Raw genomic sequence first — 21,498 nt, 5'->3', positions numbered from 1 at the left:
AAATAGAGGAAAAATTATAAAAAGAACTAAATGGAATAGAAAAAAATATATAAATTCAAATCTATTTATAATAAACAAATCATAACAAATTATAAAATGAAAGGTGTGTTCTTTTTTTGTTAGAGTATCAACAATTGGGGATCACAAAGTATTGGAAGTACTGTTTTATGAGAGAAAGCACAAGTAACCAACATTAGAAAAAGAAATAGAAACATCATCACAGATTCTACAGTTATTTACAAATAATGATGTGATATTGTGACAAACTTTAAAGAAATGAATATAAAAAGTGTAGGTGAAATGGACAAATTCCTAAAAAAATATAGCATTATATCAATGTCAGTTTCCCATTTTTGATAATCATATTGTAGTTTTGTAAGAGAAAGTCCTTGTTTTAGCAAGTCACACTGAAATATTTAATGAAAGGGGTGTCAGCTTTTCTATGTACTCTCAAACATTTCAGAAAAAAATAATGGAAGTGCGTGTGTATATTTGCATCAGAAGTGTATCAAAATACAAAAGGGATTTTTAGATTATTATGCTAAGTGAAATAAGTAACACAGAAAAAGTCGAGAACCATGTGATTTCACTGATATATGGGATGTAAAACAAAGCAACAAAGGAACAAGACAAGCAAAGAAACAAAAACTCATCGACATAGACAATGGTTTAGTGGTTACCAGAGTGTAAGCGGGGAGGAAGATGCTAGATGAGGGTAAACGGGATCCAATATAAGGAGATGGAAGGAGAACTGACTCTAGGTAGTGAACACACCTTGTGATACATAGATGATGTATTACAGAATTATACACTTTAAACTTATGTAACTTTACTAACCATTGTCACCCCAATAAACTTTAATTAGAAAAAAAAATACAAAATAAAGATTGAAAATGTCAAATATGATGCAATTAGAAAACTTATCACTGATAGTGGGAGTGAAACTGGTATAATAATTCAGAACAATAAGGGTAAACATCTACTATTACTGGAATATGCATAACATGACCAAACACAACAACTTCAACATACGTGCATATACAAGTAAGCCAAAAGACATGTCTGTTCATGGCAACGTTATTTGTAGTAACCAAACACTAACTTGAACCAAGTCAAAAGTCCATCAAGAGTAAAATACATAAACATTTGGTGGTACATTAAAAAAATAAGATCACATGCAGCAATGAAAGGAAATGGGCACTTGATACATATAATGACATGCATAAAAAGATGCAAACACAAATAATCGCCTACTTTATTTATGTGAATTTGAGAAACGGACAAATCCAATTTATATTAATAGAAGGCTGGAGATCTGTGATTTTGATGGGTATGAATCACTAGTGGTCTGAGGTCTGAAGGTGGTTTCTAGGGTGTTGAAGTTCCATTACTTGACCTGGGATGGTATTTCTGTAATTGTATTTAGTTTGAAATAGTTGAGTGTACAATCCTGTGCACTTTCTGTTGCATCCTTCTTAACTAGAAAATGTTTGGAAATAGAAAAAGAAATGTATGTAGACAGTTGGAATCAGATTTCAGTGTTTTGTAATTGTAGTTGACCCTGTAGATTTATCCTTTCCACTTTACTAAGCGCTAATTGCATCTTCTAAAAATTTAGCCACAATGCTTCTTTGCCTGTAGGAAAAGGTCAAGGCTCCTTCATTATGACCCTAATCCTGACTCTTAATGATTTGTATTCAGAACCAAGAAACTCAAAGAGGCTGATTAGGCCACGCTATCTAGGCCTAGACTATTCAGACAGGCTATGTTCTCTACATTTTTGGGCTTCTCGTCTCTTCCTTCAAAAAGTCCTGATGTTTAATGTTCAAATCATTCCAGAATATAAAGAGACTGAGCAAAATTGCTCTATTTCCCATTGGACATTCTCTTTTGCCTTATTCCTAAAAGGCAACTGGACACGAAAACAAACTAGATCATTGGTTTGGGGAACAAAGAGACTCTTATTTACATTATATCCCTCCCATCTTACGTTCTTCCATTTATTTTATCTCTAGGCTCCTATGCCCTTTCCCCCCATAATACTCCCTTTCTCTGGCTTCCTGAATTAATCTACAGTTTGGATATGATCTTAGAGATATTTTGACTGCTTTGGCTCAAGTCAGTGTAGTCCTAATTATTTCAGTAAATAATATTCCAGATAGGTTTGGGACTTGAGACTGAAGACTTAAATCCTTGTATATCTTGCACATATTCTACCCTTAAAGGAACTTTTGAGGGAGAAAACATTGAAAGACCAGAATACAGATTATCTGTGTGCTCCTTCCTATAATAACATAATAGCAGTCCAATATTATAGTAAGGCAGACCTGTAGTGATTTTCCCTTATTTATACCAGACTAAGAAAGGCTAGGTCACTTGGAAGAACAGTCTCCTGCCACAGGAAAGCTAAGCATGTTTTTTTATTTCTAATTCTAGATATAAAGAAACTTTTTTTTTTTTTTAATTCAGAGAGTCCCTTGCCCATAGATCTGTTGACTAATTTAAAAACACCCTTCCCTAAAAAATATTTATAGAAATCCAAAATCTAAGCACTTATACGCATCACTGAGCCCTAAAATCTAACACTGATTAAATTCTGATAGCCAGTAAAGAAAGCATTCCCTTCATTCCTTAATTCATTTTTAATGTACAACCATATTTTTTCTATCCCGAAATAAGCACTTTTCAAATGATCTTGAACTGACATTCCAGGATCTCTGAATATCTTATTTTTAATGTTCCTTTTCCAGCTAACATTACTGACATAAGAATCTATAAACTCTATACACTAGTCAATATGACGGAATGTGTTTTCTTCTGAGGGGTGATGTTTATTGTATTTTGCATATCATTCAGAATGATTCTATACTGTATATATGACAATCCCGACAGATGTTCAAGTGAACTATTGTGTTCTATAGCTCTAAACACTCCATTTTTTGATACCTTTAAAATAGAATAGGTAAGTGTTCTTATAAAGGTTTAAAAATAGTCTTCAGGATTTATAGGAAATAGAAATAGTAAAGTAGCATAAAAAGATACATTTAAATAATAGGAAACTCTTTTGGACATATAAAAATAATTTGGTGGCCTATCAGGGCAATATCAAGACCTCAGTAAAAATAGATAATATCCTTTTAGAATGACAGTAATTTCTGAAGGAAGAAAAGTGGAAATTTAAAAAAAAAATAATTTCCAAAATGAAGTTTTATATGGTGATGTACAGTTTGTAAAAAATGCTCATTTCTATGAAATAATTGCTAGAGACTTGGCTATAGGAGTAAATGGGAAGAAAACAGGTGCAAAAAATTATGATTTTTGGCTTTCCCTTAGGAGAGTGTTAAACTCCATTTAATAGAAAGAAATAAATAGCATTCTGAATGAACTTGTATTATAAGCTCCTATCTACAAAATAAATAATAACAAAAATGGAAAAATGTACTAATTGCCTACCAAGTTAAAACTTGTAATTCTTTTATAGCTAAGCATTTAGACAAGGCAAGGGACTCTATGAAGAACCAGCATTGAGTAGTAATTGGTTTTTCACATTTATATTTATGAACATTAAAACCATAATATTTACTGTAGATTATGATAAAAAACAATACTCATACTGCTAATTGTATGGAATAATTCATCCTGTTCCATAAAGAGCTAGCAAAGTAAACAGAGCCATGTTGGAAGTCTTCTTAGAAACTTACACTGTAATTGTCATAAACAATACATGTAAATAGGATTTTTTAAAAAGTCAACTATACATTACAAGCATTCACAGATATAAATGTATATTAAGTAATTTTCTAAATGATTGAAATATTAGTTTCAGAGGATGTTATGTAGGTAAAACTTATGAAAAAAGTTAAAAAAGGTGCATAAAGGAGGGGAGAGATACAATTTGGTAGAGAAAGAAAGATATGTTTCAAATGTAATATGTAGTACATAAATATTTAGTGGGTATAAAAATAACCTATGGGTCAGAAGTGGAATTAAGGTCTGCCTTTCTGTTTTGTCAGACAGACCCCCCCCCCATTTTTGAGAAAATTGATTTGTTGATGCAAGTTTATAAGATCTATTAATATTATCTAGTATTGTCTTAATTTTGTTAACTTTAGAACCCACTGTGTATAAAATAATGAGTTAAACCCTAATGTTACCTAAATAAGAAAAACATATTGCATAGAGGGACTCTATGGAAATACGATGATTAGGTTAAAAAACAGAACAGAGGATAAAAGGTTCCAGATGAGCAAGGTATGACTTCAGATTCTGACACTTTTACTTAGTAACTATTGGATTATAGAAGATTTAGTTAATCTATTTGTCTCAGTTTCCTCATCTCTGAAATGAGGACTGATGGTAGTATTAGGGGGGCTGTGGTTTCATAAGGGTGCAAAGTTCAGAAAATTCTAGACAATCCTCTAGAAGTGTTATTTTAACCAAAGTACTTGCCTTTTCCATGATTGCATACATAATAAGGAGGTATTCACTACCCCCTCTATCATTGGTTTAACTGAATGTAAATGAATTCTGGAATATAGGAAAACCACCCTCCACTACATATAGCAATAGTATCAAGTTCTAAAACATTCTAGTTTCCACATAACTTACGCTATATAGTATTAGCAAGACTTTACTATTCCTGTAAATTTTTGCCCAGGCAAATAGCTTGATTGTTCATTAAGGGAACTACACATCAACTCTTCTGTGGAAAACACTGACAGTTTGTGTCCTAAGATTCTTTGAATCTCTTTCTGCAAAATTTTCATCTCTGTCCTTACTCAAACTTTCCTCATTGTCCCCACCAAAATAACTATATTCCACAGGTATAAGAGACGAAACAATGTGGGGTACAGAATATGAAATGTTTAAGATTGTGAATTCTTTGTTTGAGAGGTATTCATGTAGCCCCATGATAGCATAGCACAATTTCCAGTTTTAACATATTTTGAATAAAATGGTACTGATTTAGAACTTTGTAAGAATTCTTCTGAAATATATTCAAAGTTAGATCTCTTTTTAGGGTGAGGGACACCTTTATATAAAATCACTTACTAGACTTAAAAAGCATTCAAAGTTATATTATTAGCCAAAGAAATAAGATAAATATATGTGACTCAGGGGCATTGGGGTGAGCTTTAGAACTTTGCAGGAAGAACATTCTTTTAAAACTGTAACTAAAAATTTATCAATACGGATGATGGCACATGAGGTGTGCGTGGGACCCACTGTAGTTCCCTGCCCTTCATGTGCCTATGGGATGCTGACACCAGCAAAACTTCAAAGCTGCCTAGAGGGCAATTTTGGTTTGGAGTCATTCTGTTCTTCCCACATGAATCTCCACTTTAAAACCAAAACTTTCACACAGGAAACCAAACATTTATATTCTACATTTTTGTTTCTTTTATTGGATTTTGAGGCTGCATTACCTCAGTTTCTGTCAATTTATATAGTACATTAAATGCTGTAAATTACCATAAAGTGAAACAACACATCATACAGTCATGTCGGAACTGTAAATCATGACTATTTCCTGCTGCAAACAGATGTTCTTATTTTTAGACCCATGTCAAGATTCATTTTGTTCTTTCAGATTGTCGAGCCAAACTTTAAATGTTCTTGTTATCAAAATGAACTATCACATTCACGCCGTCGTTTATGAGACGAGGAAAATGAGTTGCTCAGGCATTCAAGGTAAATCAAATTGCATACATCGCTCTTCCACAATTGACTTCAAATACATCAGAATTTAAACCAGCAAACATGAAGCTGTGATAGATTTTAAATAATAATCTTATTCGACATCATTAAGTAAAGATGACATTTTAACTTCTGTTGAAAGATCATTATATATGATTTAAGCAGTGATGGTTTTGCCAGAAGCATCACACTTTACATCCTCAAAATCTGACTTGCTGTCTTTGCCTTTGGGAATGATAAGTCATTAATCAGAAAAGGAGGCACTCGAGAATCAGAAGTGTATGTTGGTGTTTGCTGTTTGTTTGCTCCTTAAATTCATCAACCTGTTTTTCTCACCACCGGTTCCCTTGACCTCTTCTTATAAAATTAGAGCTTCATTTATGTGATTCAATACTAAGGGCAGCAATTGGCAGATCTACAAATGAATAAAGATTTTATGCCTCCATGCAAGGGCTAGGTAGATGAGAAGAATGTATTTGCAAAATGTCAAAGATGTTTGTTTAGTGATCCCTCTGAGGAAGAGCAAAAATTAGCAGAAGTCCTCTGACATAAAATCAAAGGAACAACTGCAGCAGGAAAATGTGTTGGAAGCTTGTAACGCTATCAAAAAATAATAATGATATTTCACTTATAAGAAGCAAAACATCTGCTGTATAATAATCTATCTGTAGATAACACAGAATTTAATTGAGATGTTTTAGGGTTCCTTTTTTGTATTTTCCATGTTGATGAGTTTGAGATTAAGTGGTGGGGTATGTTTTAAAGTGTTTAATTCAAAATCTATTCTCAGTATTAGAAAGATGATATTTAAAATGTTATTTAGGAATCAATTCAATAATGTAAGTTTTATGAGTTTAGGGTAATAACTACTCTGAATTAATGTATATTAAAAATTTAGAGATAAAACTATGAAAAAGTACATTGTCAAATCTACAATCACAAACTTCAATTTTACATGCAAACATGAGTTTCAAAACTTAGAAAACATTTTTTGAAAACCTTTCTATTTTCTCCTCCTTTCATTTTAGCATCAATTGTCTCCTTTCTGTCTCTCTGCCCTTCTACTCTCCTGTTTACTTTCTCCCCTTTTTTGCTTTTGTTTTTTTAGTCTTTCTTCCCAGCTCCCTAATTTCTCTCTCTCTATGTTTCCTCTATGAAAGATAATCCTTTAACATACTTTCCAGATATCAGAGGTAAAGTGGAAAGCACATTCCTCCACCTGTACACCCAAATAAGGGAAGAAACATTTCCAAGATAATTACTGAAATTTATCAGCTGAGTAACCAGAGCCAAATACTTACAAGTGGGATGGGGATAATGAATGGGTCAGATGTGCATCCTATGTTTGCCAGCAGAAAAGTGCATTACAATCTTTAGGAACTCATAAAACAAATAAACAAAAAACTTGAATTTCACATTTATTAATCATTATTAGTATTTTTAGCATTAGTTGTTCATATAATTAAGATTTTTCAGAGAATAACACCTGAATATAATATATGAGTCACAGAAGAATATAATGGTATCTTAGAAATAATAAAAGATCATTATTCAATTTAACCTACAAACTGTATGAAAATCTATTATCTTGAGATTTATATTAGTAGAAATTTAACAAAAGAATTCATCAAGAGGCAATTTGGATATGATTGAGGTTTTTTTTTCTTTTTCCATTACCATTGAAAATTATTTCAAAGAGAATTCCAAGAAATGTATTTGCATCATCTTGAAATAAAACAAATTTACAAATTAAATACTTGTAGAATCATTAACTCTTTCAACTTACCAAGATGTCCAAAAATGCCTGGTAACAACTCACCACATGAGTCACTGAAAGGAATTGATGCAATTTCCCAATGTAGCTAAATTACAACCAGGGAGTACTTACAATCTTGTGAATCTATATTGTGGTTTGTATAGAGAGCAAGATTTTAAAAATAAAATAATTTTGTTTACTTTGAAGAAATATTTTTCCCAGAGAGTTCAGGAGTAAATGTGTTAATTTTACAACAAGCAGGTCAGGAATCGATCAAATGAAGGGTAAAATAAAATAATGAAGAGTGGGTTTCCTTATCTATTATAAAATCACTTCGCTCCCTGAATGAATGTTGAATTCTCTACATTGTACAATTTATTTTCATGCTTTGTTGTTCTATTTACATGAACCTCACCACCACATCAAGAAACATGCACGATCTCATCTTCAGTTTCACAAAGATAAACTTAAGCAGATACTCAATTTGGCTCAATCAATCATGTCCTAAAATGTGTCTCAAAAATATATTTGTATTCTATGACTATTAAACAAGAATAAAACATTGTTTGTGACAGTAAACAGAGCAACACCCAGGAATGGTGTTTAGTTTTTTGGTAGAGACTCCTTATTTTCGAAAGATTAGCGTTACTGGCATGAAGAGATTCCTTGTTGCAAAACACATAGTTCACATAATCTGTAATTTACACACACATATATAATTTAATACACACACATATATAATTTAATATAAATTATAGATATATATATACACATATATATGCAAATCATATCAGTAAGTACACATAAGTATATATATACATATATATGTGTATATATATGTATTTATCAGGTACTTATTGATATGATTCTCATCGTCAAGAAGCATATAATTTGATCAGGATGACAAAAACAACAAACAAGGATCACAACATAATAAAAACTAATGTGTTATGAAATGTTGGGTGGCACAGCATGCACCAGGAAATTTGCAGCTGTTCATGAGAGAGGTGAAGAGGATCAGATGGCCATGGAGAGCTTGAGACTTGAACTGTCTATCAAAAGATAGACAGGATCTGGTAAGGAAGAGAGGGAAGTAAAACTACAGGGGCACAGGAAATTCAACTGACTGTGCTGTTGGAAGGATGTTAGAGACTAGAGGCTTGGTAAGTGAAAAAATGACTAGCTGATGGGAATCTTAATGATATGTTTTACAAATGTATAGGTAACTTTAAAAATTATTATACGATTAGTAGAGTGGCTTTTACCCTCAGGCTAAATAGTTATTAGATATTTTAAATCTTTGATTTATCAATTTGATGAGAGCAACAGTATCATGATCTCATCCAGTAAGTAAAGAATTGTAAGATATCCGTAAGTAACCTATACATGGAGGAGCATATAAGGACTGATGATCTTGAATCTCCTTAGATTACTACTATGTGCATAAAATATAAATAGCACTTAAGTAGCCGATTTCAAGTTGTAATTCTGTTTTCCTTAGTTTTCAAACACCTTGCACTTCTTTCTCAGGGTTGGGTCACAACACTGACCATTAGGTATACACCATAGTTATTCAACATTTATATATCTAAAGAAGTGATCACCATGATAAGTCCAGCAACCATCTGACATTGTACCATGTTATCACAATATCATTGACTATATTCCCTTTACTGTAGATTACATCCCAAGACTTATTTGTTTTATACCTGGAAATTGAACGTCCTATTCCCCTTCACCTTTATTCCCCTCTTTAGAAAAACTTCAATTATAGTTGACCTTCAGTACTATTTTATATTAATTTCAGGTGTACAGCATAGTGGTTAGATATTTATGTAATTTAAGAAGTGATCCCCCTGACTAGTACCCACCTGGCACTATACATAGTTATTACCATATTATTGACTTTATTCCCTGTGCTTTACTTTACATCACCATGACTATTTTGTAACTACTTATTTGTACTTCTTCCTTTTTACCTACCCTCAAAAACCCCTCACATCTATTACTCCAATAAATCTAGTGCGCATTGGACACCACACATAGTTATTACAATATTATTGTACGTCTCCATGACTATTTTGTAACTACCAATTTGTACTTCTGAATCCCTTCCCTTTTTTCATTCCCCCAAACTTTCTCCTATCTGACATCCATAAAAATGTTCTCTGTATCGATGTGTGTGTTTGTTTTGTTTGTCCACTGTTTCTTTAGATTCGACATATAAGCGAAATCACATTGCATTTGTCTTTGTCTGACATAATCCACTCAGCACCACACCCTCCAGGTCCATCCAAATCAAGGCATATAGCAAGAACCCAATCGCTTCCATGGCCGAATAATATTCAATTATATTAATATGTATGTATTACCTACTCCTTATCCATTCATCCATCGCTGAACACCAAGGCTACCTCCATATCTTGGACATTATAAATAATTATGCAATAAACATATTAATGAACATGTACCCTCGAAGTAGCATTTTGAGTTTCTTTACATAAATACCCAGAAGTGTGATTACTGGGTCCTTCTTTGTCACTTGTTAGAGCCTTTGTTTTAGTCTGTTCTGCCTAGTATAAATATTGCTACCCCAGTTTTTTTTTTTTTGTTTTTTTTTCATTTCCATTTTCATGAAATATCTTTTCCCATTCCTTTACTTTCAGTCTCTGTGTGTTTTTCAATCTGAAGTGTGTTTCTGGTAAGCAGCATATTAAGGGTTTTGTTTTCTTATCCATTCAGCCCTTAGATGTCTTTTGATTGGAACATTTAATCTATTTACATTGAAAGTAATTGTTTTGATGTTGTTGTTTTATAAAGTGGCATAAAAAATTGAAAATATTTATTAGGGCAGAAAAGCAAAACTTTACCATAATTACTATTATTGGCATTATAAATAAATGAACACAGCATTTAATCTAATAAACTTTGGAAAGGCAATGTCATAAAACTGTCTTAAAACACTATGCTAGGTCATCATTAACATTGTAATAAGGATAAAGATGGCAAAATTCTCTACTTTTGCCACATTGTCATACTAATCTCATAGATGTTACCTATCAAATTTTAGTTTAGAAGTCAGCTCACTTATCAATGTCAAATTCTATTTTATTGTACAATGTCCAGTTAAATCATCTTTGACTACACTGTAAAACTAAACAAAAACAAAAATTCCTAGGGAAATGTATTTTTCTTCTTTTCAAAAAAATAAAAATAAAATAAAGTTGAGTCCAAGCAGCTGACAGAGATCTATTCAAATATATTCTAATAAAGGAACTTGTCAAAACATTTTCACCTTTAAAAACATTGGTCAATTTTTTTCAATTCTTTCTGGAAAGTTTATTAAAATTATTAAGGAAACAAAATGTGGAAGGATTGAAGTAAAAACTTGCAATAAAAAGAATAAACATTAACATTGACTAATGCCACATACTGTTGATAAAAAGAATAGGAACCCATTGGTGGTTCAACAGTATTAAGTCTCACAACATCAATAATGAATAGTACATACTATGAGCTGTCCAAGATACTGTTTGAAGGGAGTTAATTCATAAACACAAGGAGCCCCTCAGACGTGCGTCCATAATTTCCAGTTCTTTTGCCATCAGTCACCTATCAGATTCTGTAACTGTTAGGTGAATATCAAAGTAACAAAATCCAAAACTGGACATTGCCATTAACAACAGTTTATTGATGCTTCCTCTGCAAATTTCACATTTTCTAATAATAAAAATGTGCACAGAAGATGGAATTTGAAAAGTTAAATGTATGTTTTTACTTGAACTCTTATAATTACAGTATATTCATGGAAAAGAGTTATCTAGTAACATAAATTACTTCTGCATCAGTTCCACAACAAGACAAGGACATAAAACATACAAACTGTTCACTGACAGAGTCCTGTTGGGAAACAAGCTTGTGATTTTAATACACACTTTAGCAGATCAGTGCTGAGTCAGGAGCTTTAAGAAATTGGTGAACAATAGCCTGCTTACTAATGCTATGAGATATAAAAATACTCTTTCTTACTCCTCCGTAAAAGAGCAATGATTTTTCGGGTACATCTGTAGAGGCATCCCAATGCCAGAGGGATCCATCTTCAGAACAAGTAAACAGATGATCTGGGTTGGATGAATGAAAGTGGACTTCCCCCATTACAGCTTCATGAGCCTTCAGCAGAGACACAGGCATAGAACAATGTTTAACATCCCAAATACTCAACATTCCATCCTGGCCGCCAGTAGCTACAACATGCTGCTGGTTGGGATGTCTATCAACACAGTGGAGTGGCACTCAGTCACCAGTCAGTGATAATATCTGAGAGGACTCATTTCTCTCTTGTCTGAAATCCCATATTTTTAACTATCCAATTGAATTTACTGTTAGAACCTCAGGAGTTCGAGGGAAGGTTACAGCATGGAGAGTACCGCTATCTGCATTATCTCTAGTTCTCACAGCTTCCTTGTGACCAACTCTGAAGAGATTTATTCAACCATCTTCTCCAACTATGGCAATTTCTGGGTTGCTGCACACAACTCCCGTGCATGGTACACTGCTACAAGAAGGACTGCCTGGACCTCTGTGGTAGTGAGCCGTTGTCCACTCCTAGCTGACTGACAGAGTCTCGTTATTCAGATGGTGAAGGAAAGCTGTTACATCCTGTTGATGAAGCAGCTACAGTTCTTTCCTGGTCCAAGGATTGTAAATCCATAGCATCACCATGGTGTCTGGTACCACACAGTAATTGATGGTCTCCTTCAAACCTTCCATCAGATTCTGAGTTCCCAAAATCTCCAATAGACCACAGTGAAGCATAATTTCCTCATTGTTCCAAGAGTCAGTGGTGAAGGTCTCTGTGTTCTGCAGACTTCCCAGAGGTACCTGTCACCAGAGGGTTTTGCTGATCTTCTACGACACAAACTTAGCACAAAATGTCTCCATGCCCAAACCATCTGCAGCAGGGACAGCAAAAAGCACAGCCCGCACCTCTTCGAAAGTAATTGTTGATATGTAGTTATTGTCATTTTATTGTTCACATTTAGCTTTTTCTTATCTGGGAGGCTCTTTATCTGTTTTTCAATTCTCCATGATAGCTTTGCTGGGTAGAGTAATCTTAGTTGTAGGTCTTTGCTTTTCATCACTTTGAATATTTTGTGTCAGTCTCTTCTGGCCTGCAATGTTTCTGTTGAGAAATCAGCTGACAGTCTTATGGGACCTCCCTTGTCGGTAACTAATTGCTTTTCCCTAGCTTCTTCTAAGAGTCTTTCTTTATCTTTAACCTTTGACATTTTAATTGTGATGTGTCTTGCTGTGAGCATCTTTGGGTTCATCTTGTTTGTGACTGCACTTCCTGGGTTTGTATATTTATTTCCTTTCAGTTTAGGGAAATTTTCCATCATTATTTCTTCAGATAGGTTTTCAATTCCTTGCTCTCTCTCTTCTCCCTCTGGTACCCCTATAACGTGAATGTTGGTACATTTGATGTTGTCTAAGAAGCCCCTTAAACTCTCCTCAGATTTTTGGATTCTTTTTATTTTTTTTTTATTTTTGTTGTTGTTTGGGTGTTTTCTACTACCTTATCTTCTAAATTGTTGATTTGATCCTCTGTTTCATCTAATACATTATTGATTTCCTATAATGTATTCTTCATTTCAGTTATTGTATTCTTTATTTCTGATTGGTTCTTTTTTAAGTTTTCTATGTCCATTTTTATGTTTCCTATTTCTTTGTTGAAGTTCTCCCTGAGATCATTGAGTGTCCTGATAACCAGTGTTTGGAACTCTGCGTCTGGTAGTTTGGTTGTCTTCATTTTATTTAGTTCTTTTTCTGTAGTTATGTTCTTTTTTTTTTTTTTTTTTAAGTTGGGACATGCTGTTTTTTTTCGTGTGTGTGTGTGTGTGTGTGTGTGTGTGTGTTTCTTCCTATTTTGGCTGCCTTCCTGTATTTGTATTAGATGGGGCTGATATGTCTCCCTGTTTTAGTATAGTGCCCCTATGCCATAGGTTTCCTGTGGGTACCAGTGTCCCAATCTCTCTGGCACTGATGCCACATGGTCCACGTGTGTCACTAGTGTGGGCTGTTTTGCCCTTTTGTTGTCACTGAGCCTTGGTTTCTCTTTGAACATCAATGGGAGGAGTTCACCCTTGGGCTGATTTGCTGAGAGGACTGGCCATGACTCCAGTGGAGGAGCTGTTGTGCAGGGACTGACCCTATAGAGCATTAGCAGGGCTCTGGTGCCTGCCCAGTGTGCCTTTTGATTGTGTTGTCCCTGCTGGTGTCTGGGTGGTACTCTGGCTTGGTCCAAAGTGGCCTCCATGCATGCTGGTTCCCAGGACCTCCTGAGAGGGGCCCCACTGCAGGCTAAGTTCAGCCACAGTCTGTGCCCTGCCCAGGGCTACCTGGTATGAGCCACAAAGCAGTCCAAAGATGGCCACCACCTGTGCTGGGCTTAGAGGTGCCTCAGGAAGCCTAGCCATAAACTGAAACTGGCTGTGGCTACTGCCAGGCTTAGGGCTGCTCAGCAGGAGCCTATGGAATGTGCTGAAGCCAGATGCTGCTTGTTTGGGTTTTGAGAACCTTTGAGAGTATTTAGAAAAGTCTGCAGCATGAGCCAAGACAGGCTGTTTGTATGGAAAAGCTACTAGAAGCCACTTGGGTGTGTCTGAATGTTGGGTAAGGTGGGGTATCATAATTGCCAGGTTGGGCAAAAGAACTGTGTTAGCCAGGTTGAGCAATGGAACTGTGTTAGCCAGGTTGATGCAGACTCAGACATGGCAACCACCTGTGTCTGCAGTCTGGGAGGGGGAGGGCTCAACAAAGAAATAGTGGTTTCCCCTAGCTCCTCCATCTGGGAGAAAGCTGCCCTTCCAGGCCTCTCCTTGAGCCAGAAAACTCAGTTCCTCCCCATATGTCCCTGGTGCCTTTCAAGCTGCTTCCCCAGTGCTGGAGCTCAGAGCATGTGAATCCATCCGCAAGTAAGTCTATTTGTGAGACCTTTAAGGGTAGTGCCTTGGACTATAGCTGCCCTCTTCTAACTCAGTCACAATCTCCAGTGGTTTCCACAGCCAGAAGTTATGGGGATTTCTCTCCCCAGCTCTGGAAACCTGAGCTGGGGAGCCTGGGGTGGGGTTGCATCCTCTCACTCCTTGGGGGGAGGAGGCGACCTCCACAGCCAAGATATCCTTTCTGATGTTTAATGGTCACATGCGGGTATGAGACCAGCCCATTCCATGTCTCTGTCCCTCCTACCAGTCTTGAGGTGGCTTCTTTTGCATGTCCTTAGTTGTAGGGCTTTGATTCAGCGAGACTTCAGGCAATTCTCAATGATGGTTGTTCTGTAGTTCAGTTGTAATTTTGATGTGGTTGTGAGAGAAAGTAAACACAGCATTTACCAACTCTGCCATCTTGACCGGAGGATTCTGAATTGCTATTCTTATTCCTTCCAAAACTTATGTACTGAATTTGTACAGACAATCTAAATTCTTTCATTACTAACTGCAATAGGATAATATTGGTATTTTGTTCTTTCCTTTTTGCATGCAGTCTGAATGCCCCCAGTTCTCACCAGAATATGTATACAAATTTTATTGTATCAACATTAACACATGATTTTCTTTACCTATAAACCCTGCACTTATATATTTTGTTTTTTTCCTCTCCCCTACCAACTCCCAATTATTTCTGGAAGACCACAGGTATCTTGTAACCACTTTGCCATCCATTTCTTTCATTTCTGTGAATAGTAGATATATCAAATGATGTTACATTTAGTTTTCATTATGCTGTAGGTACATGTAGTTAATGAAAAGAATAGGGGAAGTACTTTGTCTTAGCCCTATACTTCACTGTGACCTTAGGTTCCCAAGTTCTATGAAGTCATATTTAGCACATTTATTCAGTTCTAGTTCCTCTTCAATAAAAACTAAATAATAATGATATAATAAATAAGTACAATGATTAACAGGAATGGATACAAATGACCTCATTTCTACATACACACAAATACCTAAAACTAAAACTTAGCCCTTCCTTACCCCTAAACGTTGTCTCAGCATCATATACTGTCCTCCCAATCTTTCTTCTCCTTAAAGGCCAGAGCCTTTCCCCAAGCAAATGAATTTAAATTAGATACCAGGGCAGAAGTTAACAGCCTCAAAAAACAAACTCTAATTTAAACTGTGTTTACAATCATACATTTTATTGGTTAAACCCAAATATCTGGAGATGACAACAGATTTTTGAACCTGAATTAGCATCTACTAGCTTTTGAACCATTTGTTAAATTTGTCAAGTTGCAAATGTTCTTCATACTTGAGTAAAATTATCTTCTGTGCCAATTTTATGACTTGCATAACTCACCTATTCTTTGTTCCAGGTTATATACTCAGTCTAACTCAATATAAGCAGTTATAGCTATGGTCTGTTTCTTTATTACAATATCTAATCTAAAAAAAAAAGGTTTAGGCTTTAGAACCCACCATGTCTCTTTTTGACAATGCTAGAGTGGAATGATTTAATATTCATCTTACATTTTATTATGTATTATTATTAATCCAAGACATATTTATTGATCATCTATTATAGTTGAATTATTGTAGTTCAATCACTGCTCCATTTCAGTGCCACTGTATCCAGGCTTTTCATGTTTCAACATGACCTAGAAGTACATAGCATCATAACATAGTGTGAAGAGTAGAGAAAAGACATTCATTCATCAATCATTCATCCCCTCCACAAACATTTATTAAATAACTACTCTTGACCAGGCACATTAAATGTGTGTATCGTGATTATACGCATTTACATATTTTGATAACAGAAGGAAGATGCATGAGAAGAAATATCCTGAGAAACAGTGAAGAAACAGGATTAGGAGTAACTCAAGCTCTATTTCCCCAAATATAAGACTGCTTTTTAGTCCTACTGATTGACTCCTGAGTTCTCAATAGTGAAATGGATGGAATAAGCAGATACAAACAGTATCCTCATTTATAGGGGAACAAAACAAGGTTTAGTGTGTTTTTTGCAGTTTTTCCAAAGGCTAATATGGCAGTGGAGTTTAGCTATTCTCTGTAGTCAGATAACCATATTCTCTGTCTACAGAGAATTCTATCTGAACTAATGAATATATGACTGTATAACAAAGAAATGATTTTGTACTGGATTATCAGATCAAAAATTATTTCATACTTTTAGCAGGTAAATATTCTAGAACAAAGGTTGAAGACCTTTATTCTTCACAAGACTAGATAGTAAGTATTTTACACACTGTGGGTATACTATCTTTGTGACAATTATTCAAAACTGTGGTAACTTGTCAAGTCTGCCTTTGTAACAGGAAAGTAGGCATACACAATCAGGAAATAAATGAGTGTGGCTGTGTTTATATTTATATATATATATATATATATATATATATATATATATATATATATATATCTGCAAAAACAGGTGACTGCCAAGACAAATTTAGGAAACACCCAGTCAAGTAAGGAGGAAAACTAATGATAAAAGTAGACTGTAAAATGTTCTGTATGATATAGGTTGCCATGGGAGCCCAGAGCAGGTACCTTTAAATCAGACAGTACTCCCATGTCCATGACTTCTTTCAACAGGCCAAAGAGGATCTATTTCTTTAAATATATGATTCAGGTTTTTCATTTATAAAATTTTGGAAGAAAATGATTGTGTTCACTTCTCGCACTCACTTGTCCAGACTAATGACAATTTTATAATATTGAGTGTTTACTTTTCTTTTCTTAGATCTGTGGTCCTTCATGTTGGAAGTATTTTATGTTATCCCAGCCCAAATGTTGAACGGGCATCACTTTCTATTGTATATACAATGAATGTGCCATATCCCACATTAAGAAATTTGGCAAAGCTCAAAATGCTTTGAGACTGCATAATGATTTACTGTGGTTCAGGATCTGACCGTATACTGACACTTAGTCCTTAAGAAGTCAAGTATACTAATATAGCCCTGTAGTCTTTTGGGATGGTGGCCTTCGTGACAACAAGGTAAAAGAGTACTTACTTATATGAAGCGCTCACCTTTGAGACCCATCAGTTATAAATAGCCCAGTTGCTGTTTCAGTAGCTGGCTGGCAGCCAGAAGAGAGAGGAAAACAGATTGAGATGAGCCACAGGGAGACGATCAAGGTGGGAAAAAGGCTATTCAATACGGAAGAGTCAAAGAAATGAAAAACAAGGGCATTTAAATAATGAAAGCAGGAGGAAAATTTTATGTAGTTACTGTTCTATTAGCTTTCTCTGAAATTCCAGTATTTCTTCAACTGTATGACTATCTCTCACACCTACTGAGAAACTGGGAAGAAGTAGAAGAAGTAAGATATGAAGCATATAGTAATCATATAACATGCTTTGGCAATAAATCCCACCTTCTGTTTTTGGAATAGTACCTGTCGGATGTAAAGAAAGGAAACAGAAAGGAAACAGACAGTCAGACATACAGTGGATCCTGGAGCACAGGAAATGCTTAGTCAGTACACATATGTTACTGAATTTATGAAACATCTTTAAAAAAGAGCTGAGACTTCCCTACATGTAACAGTGGCAACTCTAATAGGGATACCAGCACAAGAAAATATATAATTGTGCTTTTTGAAAACTACTCTTTTAATCTAGTTTCTACTTTATCAAAAACAAAGCAAAAGGAATTCCATTACTCTTAAGGGCACAATTTATTTAAACTTTTCTTTGATGTCCTTTTATAATTTAACTCGTACAACACATGAAAAATTAATTGAGAAGTAAAAATATTTTACTTATCTTCACAGATAAATGGAAACTTACTTGTTCTAGATATAGCTTAGTTAATCTTCCCCTCTCCCAAATTAAATATTTTAAGATCAATCATTTAACAGTTTACTTTGTATACCAAATTTAGTGCTAGATGCTCTGGGGATATATGAAGAAACCTGAACACACCCTTCAGAGAGTTTATAATATAGTGGATTCAAATGTTTCCATATTCAAACAATAACTTAGTGATCAAATGTATAGTATAGTCCGTTCTGTGTTCCATTTGTGTATTTGATTCTTTGCCTTTAAGTGTAAGAATTAACCTACACAATTCCAAAAAGAATGTTACAACTTACATGATATTACTGGTTCATAGACAATTTTAAAAATTCATAGTGCTTAGCACTTTAGCAAATGAAATAGTTTCATTTACAACTTAGAAGAATGACAATTTGGAATTTAATACTCTTAGAGAGTTAGTAATATTTTCCAGAGATTTCAGGAACAATAATAATTTATTTTATTGTACTTGGAAAATACTTTATTTTCTTGTTGTATGGTAAAATTGAGATAGACATTGAACAGATTCAAAATAATGCACAGTGTTGTATATACAAAAATAATGTACTTCTGCAGTATTTTCAAATGTATTGTGCCATCTCTAATTAGTCTGAAATCCTCTCTATAGTCTGGAAATAATGGTGTTACTATTAATTGATCTACATATATTTACAGAGTAAACTTGGCACAGAAAATATTGCATTAAACATTTTCTAATTTCTATTGCAGAACTCTTTCTACCATCTATAAAAAGTAGCATTTTTTACATAATGAAGAGCTGTTTTAATATGTATTTAATAATACATTTTCTAAATTTCTCAGTAATAGAATATATAATATACTATCCTAATTCTCAAGAATATATAAATTTATATATTGATATGTACTATGTCTAGTTAATATTTATGTATAATAGTAGAAAAGACAACGTTTATGTAGGATTTCAATGAGTACATATGACCAGAAAAATATATGGTAATGTTTCTTATATTCCCAATTTTTTGGGTTTTTTTAATGAATATCAGTCTATATATCTATGAAAAATCTGGTGTAGAAGATGATACAGTAATTTAAATGAAACAATTGAGAGTTTAAATTGGCTACAGTTGAGCAAATATTAGTTTTGAAATAAAATTTTCAAAAATAATGACATGATAGAATGACCTATAAATTAGAATGAATATTGTTATTATAAAACTAATTAGAGTTTTGATGAAGCTCAAGAATCAGATTAGAGTAGAAAAAGTAGGTATGAGTAAAAACAAGAAATACATAGTGTATTTTTTGTTATACTGTTGGCATTTTTATTGTTAGTAATATAGTTTATAGTTAGTATTAATTTATTGTTACTGTATTAACTTAGAGTTGGCTGGAAAAGGTAACAGCACTGCTAGAAATATATGATGTTGCTTCCAATTAGTAGGATAAAATGGTGAGTGTATGGGAAGTGAGATGATATTGCATTGTTTCAATATTTCCAGCATATGCTGCAGACAGGTTTGGGATTTGGACTAGGAAATGTAAGTGTGAAACAGAAATGTAGCAAGGATAGGAATGGATTAGCCACTTGTCAGGTGTTTTCCAATAGAAACAAGAAAGATTGTCATTATAAAAAAGACAATTAAAGGCACACTTTGTATAAGGCACTAGAACTCATCTGGGAGCAATGTACAGTCAGGAAATTGTGAGCTTGGTGTGGAAGAAAAGGACATGGCACATTTTCCAATAAAATGCGTGCAAAGCAACACCCTATCTCTGTAAACTGTTCAACAACTGGACCAATTTCAAGGACTTGCTATGAAAGTTTAAAGGAAAAAAAAAAAAAAATGGATATGGTAACATTCTCCTAAATTAGTGTAAGATTACGGCGTGGATAGGAGAAGAAGGGAGAAGTAAGGGGGACTTCAGGAAGAAAAGGGAAGAAATAAAGCAAAGACTGATTTCAGGATGAAAAGACAAGAATAACAAACATCACAAGGGAAGACTATAAGGTACAGTAAAAAACGAGCAAGGCAGAGAAGAACCTTGCTGAGAAAAAGAGACAAAAACGTGTCAGAGGACACTTTTGTTTATAGTCCTCAGATGAAGGAGGAAAGGATGGGGAAGAATTAAAGTGAATGAATGGATGGGAAAACCAAATATAATGAGAATAGCAGGACCCTAAGAAGAGCTACTTTCCCAACAGGCAGAATACAGGAGAAGATAAATCTTAAAGAAACACAGGGGGAAAAAGAAACTCACGGCCACAAAGGTTAAAAAAAAAAAAAGTTCAAAAGAATACTTGAAGAGTTAACCACATAAATATAAGGAAAGGATAATGTAGTATATTGGAGACGTTATCATAAAATGTGTTCCATTCAAAACATAAGCAAGAAAAAGGAGTAGGAGGCCAGGTGGAGAAGGAAGAGAAATACAATGACAGTTTGGGTGAACAGGTGTGTTTTGTTTTGCTTTAGGTGTTCTGGGCCACAGTTTCCTTACATGTTAAGAGAGCAGATGGGACTTCAGGATGGCTGACATCTTCCTGTCCTCTAGCCTTCTGGGGGTTTGCCCTTCCATTCTGGCAATGTGGAATACCAGATAGAGAAGGTCAAAGACACTGCTTCTGAGTCTATGGAAAGACATATTTAAGCAGCTCAGAAGAGTAATTCAGTTTCAAACACAAGAATTCAGGTAGAAATGAGAGAAATCTCATTAGTCCTAGGGTTTGGGACTCTTTGTAGTGAAAAATAAGTGAATATATCTATACAGTGATTGGATTTCTGACATAGTGTGGGCATGGGGAATGTTATGATTTGGGGAGGAAATCTCACATGTCTTTTAGAGAAATTCAAGTAAGTTTGAATCTAAGCAAAAGTAGTAATAATGAGAAGTACTCTAAAATTAGTCTGTTAGTGTGTACCATGAGAAGGTATACTGAGATACACATACTAATCATCTGGAAAAGAATTACAGTTGATGTATACAAAATAACTGATTGGATATATAGAAACATGAGAATTCCCCAAAGCCCATAATTCTAGAAAGAAATGAAGGAAGGAAGGAAAGAGGGAAGGAGAGGAAGGAAGGACCAAAAGAGAAAATGCAAAGTAAAAAAAGTCTCTTGGCACCATCTTAATCATTCTCTTATGACCTACCTATTTCTTTTAAAAAACGCTGAGGTGGCTTATATGAGTAAAAAGTAGAGAAAAGCAGAAACAAGATGAAAATAATAGAAATAC

At 34.4% G+C, this 21,498-nt stretch overlaps 1 pseudogene; it reads right to left on the bottom strand.

Moving 5' to 3' along the window:
* Window positions 1-11,245: 11,245 nt before the first annotated feature.
* Window positions 11,246-12,394, bottom strand: LOC109447053 (nucleoporin Nup43 pseudogene; annotated as a pseudogene).
* Between the last annotated feature and the right edge of the window lie 9,104 nt (window positions 12,395-21,498).

This window comes from Rhinolophus sinicus, chromosome 16, assembly GCF_057876585.1.
Source record: "Rhinolophus sinicus isolate RSI-liver-muscle chromosome 16, RSI-T2T, whole genome shotgun sequence".
Lineage (NCBI taxonomy): Eukaryota > Metazoa > Chordata > Mammalia > Chiroptera > Rhinolophidae > Rhinolophus > Rhinolophus sinicus.
Note: the sequence above shows the minus strand (reverse complement) of the source record. Positions and strands in the feature narration are given on the sequence as shown.